This window comes from Phyllopteryx taeniolatus, chromosome 16, assembly GCF_024500385.1.
Source record: "Phyllopteryx taeniolatus isolate TA_2022b chromosome 16, UOR_Ptae_1.2, whole genome shotgun sequence".
In the NCBI taxonomy this organism is placed as follows: domain Eukaryota; kingdom Metazoa; phylum Chordata; class Actinopteri; order Syngnathiformes; family Syngnathidae; genus Phyllopteryx; species Phyllopteryx taeniolatus.
This window is the reverse complement of record NC_084517.1, coordinates 18,258,004-18,270,649: the sequence shown is the minus strand read 5'-3', so window position 1 is coordinate 18,270,649 and position 12,646 is coordinate 18,258,004. Positions and strand designations below refer to the sequence as shown.

Genomic DNA, 12,646 nt, shown 5'->3' with positions numbered 1-12,646 from the left:
CGACAACTCGAGTGTGAGCTGGCGCACCTACTGGCCTCGAATAGCGAGACGGAACGTGCGGCCCCACCGGCGATTTCGCTGTCCTGCAACATGAAACGTACACAGAGAGCTTCTACTGTCGTATCGCTGAGCTGCCGCACTCACAGCGGAGGAGGACGACACGAGCAGCACTTCCACTCGGAGCTGCAGCCGACACGCAGTTTGCTTGCTGACGGTACGCTGAAGACACTTCGCTGAAAAAAAACCTTTTTCAAAATTACATTTCCTAAAAAAACAAAACTATTCTCACAAAATTTTGCAGCTATCTTAAATTGTAATTTTACTTTTTTTGTCTTTCTGCTGACCATGATTCCATATTTAAACAAAACAAAACAAAAACAAAAAAAACATCAGACCTGTTTTTTTCTAGATTACAACTGTCAGGAAAACAAAACTATTTTCACAAAGTATTCCACAAAGCATTGCATCTTTTTCTATTTCTTTCATTCTTTTTATCTCGATTACGACTTTTTCTGAAAAATAAAACTATTTTCTCAGAATATTGCAGCTTTTCTTTTCATCATTTATAATATTACGCCATATCTACTGTTGTTCCATAAAGTCGACTAACTCCAAATTTCGATAAACAACAGCTCTGCCCACCACTCCAACAGTTGACCCTCACATTGAATGGTTCCACAGTGCAGCAATTTGGGGTTTGACCTCAAATTCAAAGCAAAATTTGGTCCAAAAGTCAAAACAAAAGAGTCCTCAATCTTCACAAAAACTGGACTAGAAGAGATGAAACTGGTGATTTTTGCATTTTCTTAGTTTTTTTTTTTTTTAAATCTCGGTTTATACTACTCACAATGGTATCAATGATAAACAGATAGATAGACAGACGGACAGACCTCTTTTGATTTTCTTTCAACTTCGCAATTTTAAAGCAAGAGCTATTTGCTAGTTTCAATAAGTGGCTGCTGACATCATGTGTTGACGGATGGCTTCAAATGAGCCGTGTGTTTTCCCAACAATTCTTCCTCGACACGCAAGTGTGACGAGGAGCCATCTGCTCAAACAAACACATGCTGACATTTATGTTGATACCATTGTCACCGTACATGTACACAAATAATTCATTGGCTGGGATAAAAGGCCTTTCATACAACAGCCAAGAAAGTTGAACGAACAAGAGTCATTCTTATTGCCAACATATTTCCAGAAAGAAAATTTGCTTTCAAAGTGTGAGCGGTTGTCAGATGAGGACCAAGTCAAGGAGAAAATTCCAGAGAAGTTTTTTCTGAATGTGGCCCTCGAAAGATGAAGTCTGGTCATTCCTGCCTTACGGAATGAAGCTGGGTACCATAACACGGCAGAATAACACATGCAGATGGGATCTTGGTGTCGGTCGGTTTGATTGTGCTTCACTTCACTTAGAATTCTCAGCGCTCCCGCTCCACGAAAGCTGGTGAAAAGCGCACCGTAATTGGCATGCAGGCTTTTCCACATAATCTTGGTATTTATTGGAGGAATAACACCTCGCATGCCTGACAATCCGCCAGCGCGGATCCTCCCTCTCTTCGCCGCTCTCCCAGCGGGCGATCACTGGGTTGAGATGATTCGCCCTGAAAGGCGGTGCCTTCTGACGAGCGAGCAAGCGAGGTGACAACAGGTGGCGAGTCAGATTGAGGCTTGGCAGCTGGGGACGGAGCGTCTCTCGCACCAGTTGTCGCTTCCGATGGTGATCATTAAAACGACGAGGGTTTTAGGACGAGGGAGCTTTGTCCAAGATTCCTGCAGCGATAGCTTTGAAATTTTGGAGATGTAAACACTAGAAATGGGCACTAATGAATTGCTAAAGTCCTGCAATAATCTCTCTCTGAATGTTCTGGAATCTTATCGGGAGCGGACTAGTATCGGGATTGTTGCTGTCATTTGGACTTCTACGGCTGTTGTTGTGCCCATTGCTCTCTCATACCTTTAATTTAAAAAGTTGGCTATGTCGACTTAAAAAAATAGGTCGATGCAAAATTACTACCTTGAAGCTCCGCTGGGACGCCCAAATTTCTTTTGCCCGGAACAATGTTTACACCGCTAGAATCCATGTTTCACACGGACATTTATTGCAGACTGACGCAGTGTTGGGCTCATGATAAACTTTGCCAAAAATTATAGAGGACCGTCTGTAAGTGTTTTTTAAGACATTGTTTGATGGGTAATCTACATATAACATAATGTATGAGTTAGCTGAATGGTAGTTGGCGTTTTCTTTTTCTGTTTTTGCTAGAGCCCTAATGCTAATCGTGATTGCTAATCATTTAGCATTAAGCATTTTGTTGTCTCAAATTCTGTACACCAAATTTATACAATACACTTAGTACCAACATATGCAGTTTAAGGATAGTCAGTCAGTCTGTCATAAAAGAGAATAGAATGCATGTTAGTTGTTAAAAAAAAAAATACAAAATAGGGGTGGGGGCGAGTACTGTTTGATTATTTGATCGATAATCAATATGACAATCGATTCTAAAAAGATTCGATAGTGACAGCCCTAAGTGAAGCTATAACCCAAACATAGGAGACATATTGCTAATTTAATGCAAAATTTAACCTCACCCTTTAAATGCTTTCATTGTCTTGTATTGTGCAGGTGTATCTAATGAAGCGAGACATGAGCGTAAGAAGGTTTTTTCATCGTGCAGCACACAGCCGCCTCCGTTGGACTCTTGTGAATAGAAATGAATAATCTGCATTATATTGAAGCCTTGTGCCTGTGTCAAGCATTCAGAAAAGTCCTCCAGAGTGAATGTCATGGTACACGGTGGTCTGCTCATGGTGTGAATGCTGGCACTTTTTCCCACTTTTTTTTTTTGTTTTTTTTTTTTTTTTATAAGAAGACACCGCTAGCATGGTTCCAAGTTTGGAGGCAGTTTCCATGGCGACGATGTCCTATCAACACACTCAGCCTCACTTGACGGTCTTGTAGATGTGACCATCGCCGGCAGTGAAAAATGAAGCCATTACAGTGGAGCCGGAGGAAAGTGAATTGCGAGCGGGACGTATGCGATAAACGCGCGTGATTAAGAGACAAACCTAAAACCCAAAGAGGAAAAAAAGAAGCTTGACGAAAAATCTTTCATTGAACGTTGACTTTTTGTTTGTATGCAAATAGTTGAGTCCCCGGAGTGCCTGGCCACCTGTAAAGTGTAAAATTCAAGTAAATATTTTGTCAGATACCTATATCTCAAAATGGGCCTGCTAGCAAGCTGTTCTGAATTTGATTTTCAAATTGTGAAGTCGCGATTTGTTTGATGTGTCCGCCGCATGCGGCACATGCACTTATCCGCGACAGTCACTGACGAGTGTTGGTTATGAAGTGCTTGGCAAATAAAGATGATTCTGATTCTGATTCTGATTCTGATTCTGATGCGGGCGAAAATACGATCCATGCTGTTTTTGTGGGAGCTCGAGTATATTTCACAGTTTCTACTTCCTTTTTTGGAGATGAGATCATTCTTTATTGATGCCCAGAGCGTAATTTCAGGTGTTATAGCGGCACACAGAAGATTGTTTAAACAATTAAAACAACAATAAATAAATGAAATAAAATTACATAATAAGAAACTGTTATATAAATGATTCTTTTGAACAATAAAGTAGCATGGATAAAATTGTAGTCAAAAAATTTTTTTTAAATTGATTAATCTGTACTTGCCATTGACCCCTCAGTAGTGGGAGTCGAGTGAGCAGAGGACCACCTCCTCAAAACAGGAAGATTTAAGTTAGGAGTTTATTTATAATTTTGTAATTATTTTTATGTGTATTTATTATTATTTATACTGTTTTAGATTGAAAGTAATTGCGTAATATGTCTCCTTTAAGGGCTTGAAATTGGCATTGACGTCGTTCTGGCTGACAAAAGGGAACGTATTATTCATTCCCCCCACCGAAAAAAAAAGTTCACTTTGATAACCACAAAGCGAGCTGTCAGCGGGTTTTTGCGAAGACCGGACATATGGCCGCCCAAATTATTGATGAGTCAGCCTGTGGTGTCCCGCCTGCTCTTTAAAGCGCTCATCTCCTCATTAAACGTGCCTCGGCTCAGTGCGTCCTCTCTGATGTTCCCGCCGCCACTGATGAGGGCCCAGAGGTGCTTCAATAATGCAGGTACCGTCTCTCCCGGTTGAGGCCTTTGCTAAACTGTCGGACTGTCCGAAAATGGAAAGAAAAGAACGAAATGGTACAGTCCTGTCCATCTAATCTGAAAATTTCCACAAATCAGAAAGTAGCATCCAGGCCGAAAACAACCAAAAATGCATCCTTAGTTTCTCTTTTCACTTAGACTAAGGCTATTTATTTTATTTTTTTTCATATCTGACTCAGACCTCTTTCATACGTGGATATAAATCGGATATGTATCCGACGCGAGTGCAGTCCTATACGTCATCAAAAGGCGACAAACGTCACAATTGTTGGACAAAACGGACACACGACAAAAGCGAACGGCAGACAAAGGAAGAGAAAACAGTCAGTGGCGAAAAGAAGATGCTTTAGAACTGAAAATGTTGGCTCTGGTCACACAAAATCTTTGAAATGTAGTTTAGTAGTTTAGTTTAATAGTAAAACAGATGCCGCTGGGATTGGGGTGAGAAACAAAAGGCTTCTGCTATGACAGCAACAGTCTCGCAGTGACTTAAGACTCTATTATTACATCATGTGTAATAACAGTCATTTGGATACAACTGTGCTACATACAGAACAGTACAGTACAGTATGTGTCCTGAAACGTATCTGCAGTGGTAGAATGAATGAGAATCTTATTAGGCAAGGTTGAGAAGGAACTTGAGTGTTGTCAACGTAGGCGCTGGCATTGCTGTCTTGTGTCAATGCAAGTAGTTTATTGAATTTGGAACGCAAGACCATCTAATTGTGTTTGCTGGTATGCATTTTTCTTATCATCAACACGCTCCAGTCGCAATTTTAGTCAGAGGTAGCCGGAGTCGGACTGTATTGGTCTTCCTCTCTGTTGATCACAACTTTCAATTCTAATGCTGTCAGGGATTTTGTTCTGTCGAGCCAAGGCCTCGATTGAGTTTATATTACACACTATCCAAGAGGCAAATGATAGCTTGGGTCAAAAGTCAAACAGTATTATTATGCACCTTTGTCCTCTACAAATCACAATTTTCAACCCACCGTCTAAAGCAGTGTTTCCCACGTTTTATTGATCCATGTTTCCCAAATGCTATTGATCCATGTTTCTTTCTTGACGCTATGTTGGAAAAGTTCGGAAGCAAAGTACACTTCTTGCGTGTGGCATCTTCACTCATTTGCAACATAAGAGGAATTAATAAACGGAATTGTCAGGCTAGCGAACAAACGATTCCTAGAAATTGCAGGGCACCGGTTTTAAAAAAGAAACGGTTTAAGATTCCCTTGCATGGTTGTGGCAATGGAATAGCATTTTATTGCTCTGCTTGTCACTATACGTCAAGTGAAACAAAGAACTAATATTTGAAGAAAAATAAATAATAACTTTCGGACCAATGAACTGAAAATTGTATCACTTCTTGTCACAGTCTGCCATGACAGACAGCCAATCTGTTAGCCAATCACGTTCTACTAGACAGCAAATTTGTCAGCCAATCATGTTTTACGAGCGAACGTCAGCTACACTTCCCTTTTTAAGGCCTTGTTGATGATGCAATCAGTGTCAGACCATTTTCCATGCAAGACATTACTACTCAAACCAGTGAGAGTTCTTTCTTATCACATTTGCCTCATCCTGTGGCGGTAGCTGCGGGGGATTCTGCCACAAGGTGAGCAAGATGTGAGTTTCCCCGTTTCTGCTCTGTGTCAATTATGGATTAAGATAACATTGAAATCTGAGCATTTCCTGACCTGCTATCTCTGGATTGTGCAACACTGCATCACCTTGGCCAAGACAAAGCTATCTTCAAAGCCTGACCAACTCTTGAGTGTTATGTATTCTGGCTTTGAATTGACCTGTCGCGGTTGATCTCAAGTTGATTATTAAAATCCTTTCAGACTACTCCGGTGTGCTGCATTTGGGTCCTAAAGTCACACTCGTCGCGTGTCACTTCTCATGGCACACTGAGTAAGAATCATTGGTCTAAAGATTGTGTTCTCCAAACCCAAAGCAAGATCCCTATTGATTTGTCCAAATGCTTTATGTGTGTTTTTGTCCGTGTTCTATTACTTTCAGCTTTCATCCCATTTTCCTTCATGGGAACAATGCCCGCCAGTTGTTTAGTTGTGGACGCATTCTACTGTCCATCAAGCTGTACTGTATATCGAGACCTGGCTGGACTCAAAGCAATCACTCCGAGTTCAAGCTGTCTGACAACGCACGGCATACACGCCGTGTAGGAAGATTACAGGATGACCTTCAGCCGGCATTGGAAGCGTAGTCCGAGCCCGCTCTTCTGATTGCGCCTCGTACTCTTGACTTTTACTTCAGAGCGGCGTACACTTAGAGGAGTGTTTGTTCGCTCGCTGAGGGGCTAACCGAGCGAGTGGAGGCGAAGCAGCATCCCAATCATCTCCTTGGTGCGTAAAAAGTGCTGGCAGCTTTGAGTAAATGTGTGAGAGGAATGCCTGAAAAGGTTCGGACTGAACAGTGACCATGGCTCCGCAATATGCCAATTTCAACACTGCAAATCCATCCATCCATGCATTTTCTGAGCCGCTTCTCCTCACTAGGCGTGCTGGATTCTATCCCAGCTATCATCGGACAGGAGGTGGGCTACACCCTGAACTGGTTGCCAGCCAATCGCAGGGCACATACAAACAAAACAACCATTCACACTGACATTCACACCTACGGGCAATTTAGAGTCTTCAGTTAACCTACCATGCATGTTTTTGGGATGTGGGAGGAAACCGCAGTACCCGGAGAAAACCCCATGCAGGCACGGGGAGAACATGCAAACTCCACACAGGCGGGGCCGGGGATTGAACCCCGGTCCTCAGAACTGTGAGGCAGACGCTCTAACCAGTCGTCCACCGTGCCGCCCATTGCAAATCCACCTATATTATGTTAAATGTGTATTACGGCCTCTGGTAGTTCTCTTTCTGGACACTCCTCACTACTACACCAAATAAATCCACTCTACGAACTCTTTGTCCAGCTCTACTCTGATTTTTTTTGGTGCTCTCTTTCTCTTGTCAGCGGAGATCACCTCATTCTTTTCTCCTGCCAATCTTTTTTTTTTTAATCGGGTCAGTGTGGCAATATTGAGCCTTTCTTTCGACAGCAGATGCACTTTCTCTATAAATGTCAGCTTTACAGATACCACGTCTGCTCTGCAAGGTGGTGTGTGTCGTGATAAAGATGCTTGTGGATGTCACTTGCCCAACCCTGGTGTGTGTGTATATATATAAAGACCCTTTTAAAGACCCTTTCTGAAGTAATTGAGCAGGTAAACCGTATGCCCAGCGCTTCATTGGTGTCGCTGGCTCCTCGTTCACAGGAATGAAGTATTGAGTATTGATTTGTGTGACAAGTCACCTATTGACCTTAAACTGCAAATATTCCCAGCTGTCAACTCTAAAGGGAGATTATGTTCAGTAGCTCCCGGGTGTAGAACGCGTTTCTCCTCCTTTGCGTCCCCAATGTATCAAAAACATCCCTTTCAAGCGCTCCGCTAATCTCTCCGTGTGTCCTTAGGTGTTGGACTTTGTAGCCAGCTGCTCTGTTTGTGTTTCTCGCGTTTCATGTTGACGGTTTCACAGCAGTCTAAATTACACGGCCTTACAGCTAGAGGAGATAATCGCCCACATCCGCCAAATGCAGACTAATGCCAATCGCTGCACATTTGAATGTTTGCACGTCGGCCCGCTAATTCATTCATATGCCCTTTGCTGTTACATTAATGAATAATTGATGGGCTTGTTTTTATTGACCAGATAGGATGATGCCATTGAAGCTACAAAGTGTTGTATTAAAGCAATGCTAATGTTTGAGTGACAGCCCTGTCACACACAGGTGGGTGTAGCAATTGACAAGCAATTTTTTTTTTTTTTTTTTTTTGGCCTTGGCCATCTAATGTGGGCTGAGCATGGCCTCTCAAAGTTTTAACTTTTTGACAGGCGGGCATGAAAAACTGTCCGTGTCTGAATACTTTTGTCCATATGATGTCCAAATGTCCCAATACCTTTGTCCAGTATCAAAGGTTGTGTATTTTATATTGTTTTTCTGTTTGACAGTGCTTGCCTTATTTTTACACTTGTACAAATTGATATTTCAGTTATGGTGGTGACAGTTTGACCCTTGAACAGATTAATTCCACTATTAAAAATCAGAAATAAAAGAAATCAAATGTGTTGGACCTGAGAGGTTTTCACCTCTAGCTGCTCACTGACAAGAGCCTGTCGACAAGCCGACGACGTCGCGTTCCTTTTCCATGTTTATATTTGCTGTTATTATTAGCAATACGACTGCGCCTGCCATAGCAGCATTCAATAAACTCTGCTACACGTTTGGTTTTCTGGGGTGAAGCCAAGCAGGAGGTGTTGATTCATTGTGAGTTTCTGAGGAAAGAATATGGGGGGCAAAGTAAAATGAGAAAATAAGAGCATACCTTTTTTTGGGCTTTGTTTTGTCATTTCTGCTTTTATCTACTGGCTGCAGCCTTTATTAGATATGCAAAGCCTCAGCCTTCCCTTGTTGTGCCTCCTGGAATGTTAAAAGTTGCAGTTGATGGTGGTTCATGTGTGGTGTCTTCAGGCGAAAGTGTGGGCAGCATTATTGATAACGCCATCCTTCATCTCTCAGACTTCGTAAGATAAATTGTCAGTTTTTTTTTTTTTTTTTGTTTAAATATATTTTACATATGCATTTGTGCCCTGGTTTACTAATCTGAGATGTATGTTTAATACAGAGCTGTATGTAGTTAAATTGCTAAATTATGGGTCATTAGGGGCAGATTGGTGCGAACGAGCTCTGCCAAACACCAAGAGACCAGGTGAAAGAAATTTAACAATTTGTTTAAGGTTGTTAGCAAAAAAAAAAATGGCATCAGACGATGAGATTTTCCTAGTATGAAGTATACCTAAAGCGGAGTACATACATACCGATAATCGGGCTGTACTTGAGCATTTTACCAGCTTCAATGACAAGAAAAAAAGTTGGCAACCACAATGTGCTGACCAAATAACAGCCCCAAACGATCGCCAAATCGGTATATTGTGTATCCTACTTTAGCCTTACTCAAAGGAAGCTCATTCATGAGGTTGCTGCACCTTAACTCCCCCTGGTGGTCATTGGAGTAACTGAACCAAAGGCTGCCATCACAGGTCACAACCTGAACACCCAAAGAATGAGGTGCATTTAATCAGATGAACATCCATCCATTTGTTTATAGCGCTCAGTCTCATTAGGGACTATTGCCCCCCCCCCTCAAAAAAGCACATATTGCACACACTTTAAAATGCCACTTGAACCACAACTACTGTGCTGCGACTGAACATCACCAATCCAAACTTGCCGAATGAGGAGCTTCATCTTATCCTCCCTCTGTGGCTCATTTCCAGACTTTGCCATCCTCGCACAAGTGAGGCAACAAAAAATAAAAACACGGAACGCCGGAGATGATGCAACAGCAGCTTTGTCAAGCGCCACAGTGAGGTTTTACGTTTTGTGTGTGTGCGTGTGCCGTGCTGTCGTTCCATATGTCTCCCAGCACGGGTCCCTTTACACATTGTTAGTCGTAGAACAACAACCTCCACGCTCTAACTACATTGGCAGTTGTTAGTCAACAAGTAGAATAAGAATAAGATTGTCTTTGTTGTCACTGTAACCAGTCCAAGAAAATTGAAGTGAAGTGTTATTGTTGATTCCACATTAGCTCGCAATGTATATACAGTGGTGCTTTGAGATAAGAGTGACCTGATTAGCCATCGTTCGGCGGATTCTTTGCTTTGACTTGCGCACTAAAACAGTAGTTGTGAAACTCTTCTTGGTTAGCATCTGCATGACTGCATTATACTGCCTCCCAGTGGCAAAGTCACGCACACCAGAAGTCACAATGATTGAATCAAGCTGCACAAAGTGCTTCATTTTTGGAAAATTTGATTTCATTGTTATTATTATATGTTATCTAATGTACAATGTTATGGAGTGCTATTTTCCTTATTAAAAACACATTACAACATTTTTTTGTTGGATTTTTAGGGGAGGCTTGAACGGATTATTGGCATTTCCAGTCATTTTAATGGGGAAAGAGTATTTGAGATATGAGGGTCTCGACTAACAAGCATGGTCCTGGAACAAATTAAACTCACATCTCAAAGCACCACTGTACATATACACTTGCATGAACAATATGGAAACAACCAACAAAGTACAAACAAACAAGTAATTTTAGGAATATAAACAAGGTAAAATACAATTAAGGACAATATTGTTTCTGTTGTTGCCACTGATTGCCTACTTTAGCGGTCTATACCAACGGTGGACCATCCATGTTACTTTTCTATTTGTGTTTACACTAGCACTGTTGCTAACATTACTGTTCAGAGTTGTACGCTGCTGTTAGCATTTAGCATTCTATTAGATTTGCATCATTAGATTCTCAAGACGTTTTGTCACTTCAACTTCTATTGTATTGGATAATTAGCAGACTAGCACTAGCACTGTTGCTAACGTTGCTCTTGAGAGTTGTGTGGTGCGCCTCGGCACACTTTGCCTGACATTCAATTAGATAAGACGATGATAGCATCTTAACAAATTCTGTTAGCATCTATTGTTCCTTTAGCTTAGCACAATTAGCTTCTAACCACTTCAATTTATGTTGTTGTGCTACTACTACTACTGCAAACTTGTCGGCTTGTTAAACAAGGAATTGTTTGTATTTTAACACAGTAATTTGAAAGTCAATAACAAAGAGTTTTGATTTCAAAACAGAGCTCTTTTAGCATTTAGCATTGCATTAGCTTAGCATCATTAGCTTCCAGCCAACATTTGTCACTTCAGCGTCCATTAGCATTACCTGAATGTTGATGTAATATCAAGCTTTACCCTGGTTGGCTTGTGAACAAACGTGTGTTTACCGATTAGTATTTTTAATACAAGGACTTTAGCGGGGAGCGGCCTGGGGCCGAACACAATTGTTCCTTACAGTTGCTTTTCAGCATTTTGTCACGCTGTGCATGGAACTGCTGCCTAACAGTGCTTTCTCTCTTTCTCTCTGTTAGCCGAACAAAGAGTTTCGGATGCTCCCGTCCAGGTCGTCCAAAGAAATGTGTCAGCCACGATTGCTAGTTCGCCTTAATAAGGTCGGCCACGCTTCCCAAATAAGTGCCGTCCCCTCAGGATAGTCGTCTCCCTCAAACAGCAATTTATCCAGCGGGGGCAGCCTCCTCATCTTTTTTCTTCTTCTTTTTTTTCTGTCAAACCCTCACGAGAAGCTGTAATTCTCTCTCGGTATCCTCGGCACGATCTCGCTCCCTCTCCTTCCACAAAGGAGAGAGCTTCTCAGCCAAGTTGCATACAAAATAGCTGACTCAATCATCCAGCTGCATAATCAAGATAAGGGGGGGAAGGGCAGGGATGTGTGCAAAGTTGGCAGAAAGTTGCCAGCGAGTTGTGACTCATCATCATCATCATCTGCTAAGATTTTGTCCAGCTACTTGTCGAGTCCACCTTAAAATGTTCTGAAAACGAACCGGAAAATCTACCCGTTCCAAGGTTTTACGCGAGCGTGTGCATTTCAAAAGACAGATGGCACGGAGGCTGCGAAATCCTCAGCTTAACTGCAAGTCAGCCCCGCGCACGGTCGACTCAAATGACCGCACAGTCTACTAGAATAGATTAAGGCCATTTTGGCAATGGCTAATCATTGCGTATTTGTTTCCCGCAGTGACATCACGCACACTTTGATGAAAGACAGCGACATAACAAAAATACTCCTTTGCTAATTCATTCAATCATAAACCAACTTTTTATTCTCCACTGGAAGCAGTGGAAGGCTTTAGATGGGGGGAGCTGTCCGTGGTGCTGAATGCAAACTTGTGCCTCCTTTTCTGTCTTCAAATAGAGACAGAATTGGGCAAAGATGCGCACATTTTTTCTTGCCCGCCTCACTCACACCCAAAAAAGACACAATTTTTCCAAGCACGCTGAAAAGAAGCAAGCTTGTTGCATTCAAGTCCCAAAAACAGAACAGGTTCTTTCTTACCTGCGTTCCACAAGACCGGCAGCTCACTTCAGCATCATCATGCTCAAAAAGAAGCTCGCAGGTTCCCAGGGGGATCCAACATCCACGTTTATGATTGTGACTAGTATTGTTAATTATTATTAATAAAAAAAATAATAATGACTGTTTATTGTGAGTGTTCAGCGTAGCTGGAGCTCCATCGGCGCTCCTCGCTTACAGCTGAGCGACGGTGCTCGCTCGGGCTGCTTCTTTCTATCCGCCGAGACAGCCGGCGAGGGAGGGGAGAGAGGGGAAGGGAGGGAGGGGAGGGCCGGAGAGGCGGGCTAAAGGAGGAAGAGTGTGTGTGTGTGTGTGGGACGGATGGAGGGTGGAAAAGAGGAAGGGAGCGGGCTGTCAGTGAGAGAGAAGGAGAGTAAGACAAGAGAGCGTCCAGCGCCGGCACGGAGTTGTAAAGCTCGTAACGAGATTGCGCCTCAAGGGCTCAACGC

At 42.3% G+C, this 12,646-nt stretch overlaps 1 protein-coding gene across 3 annotated transcripts in view; it reads right to left on the bottom strand.

Moving 5' to 3' along the window:
- elfn1a (extracellular leucine-rich repeat and fibronectin type III domain containing 1a) overlaps positions 1-12,418 on the bottom strand; it is a 69,651-nt gene extending 57,233 nt beyond the window's left edge. For all 3 annotated transcript variants that reach the window (XM_061750210.1, XM_061750209.1, XM_061750211.1), the window contains exon 1: positions 12,180-12,418. The gene's annotated coding sequence lies outside the window, so the exon portion shown is untranslated. The remainder of the gene's footprint in view (positions 1-12,179) is intronic.
- Positions 12,419-12,646: the final 228 nt, after the last annotated feature.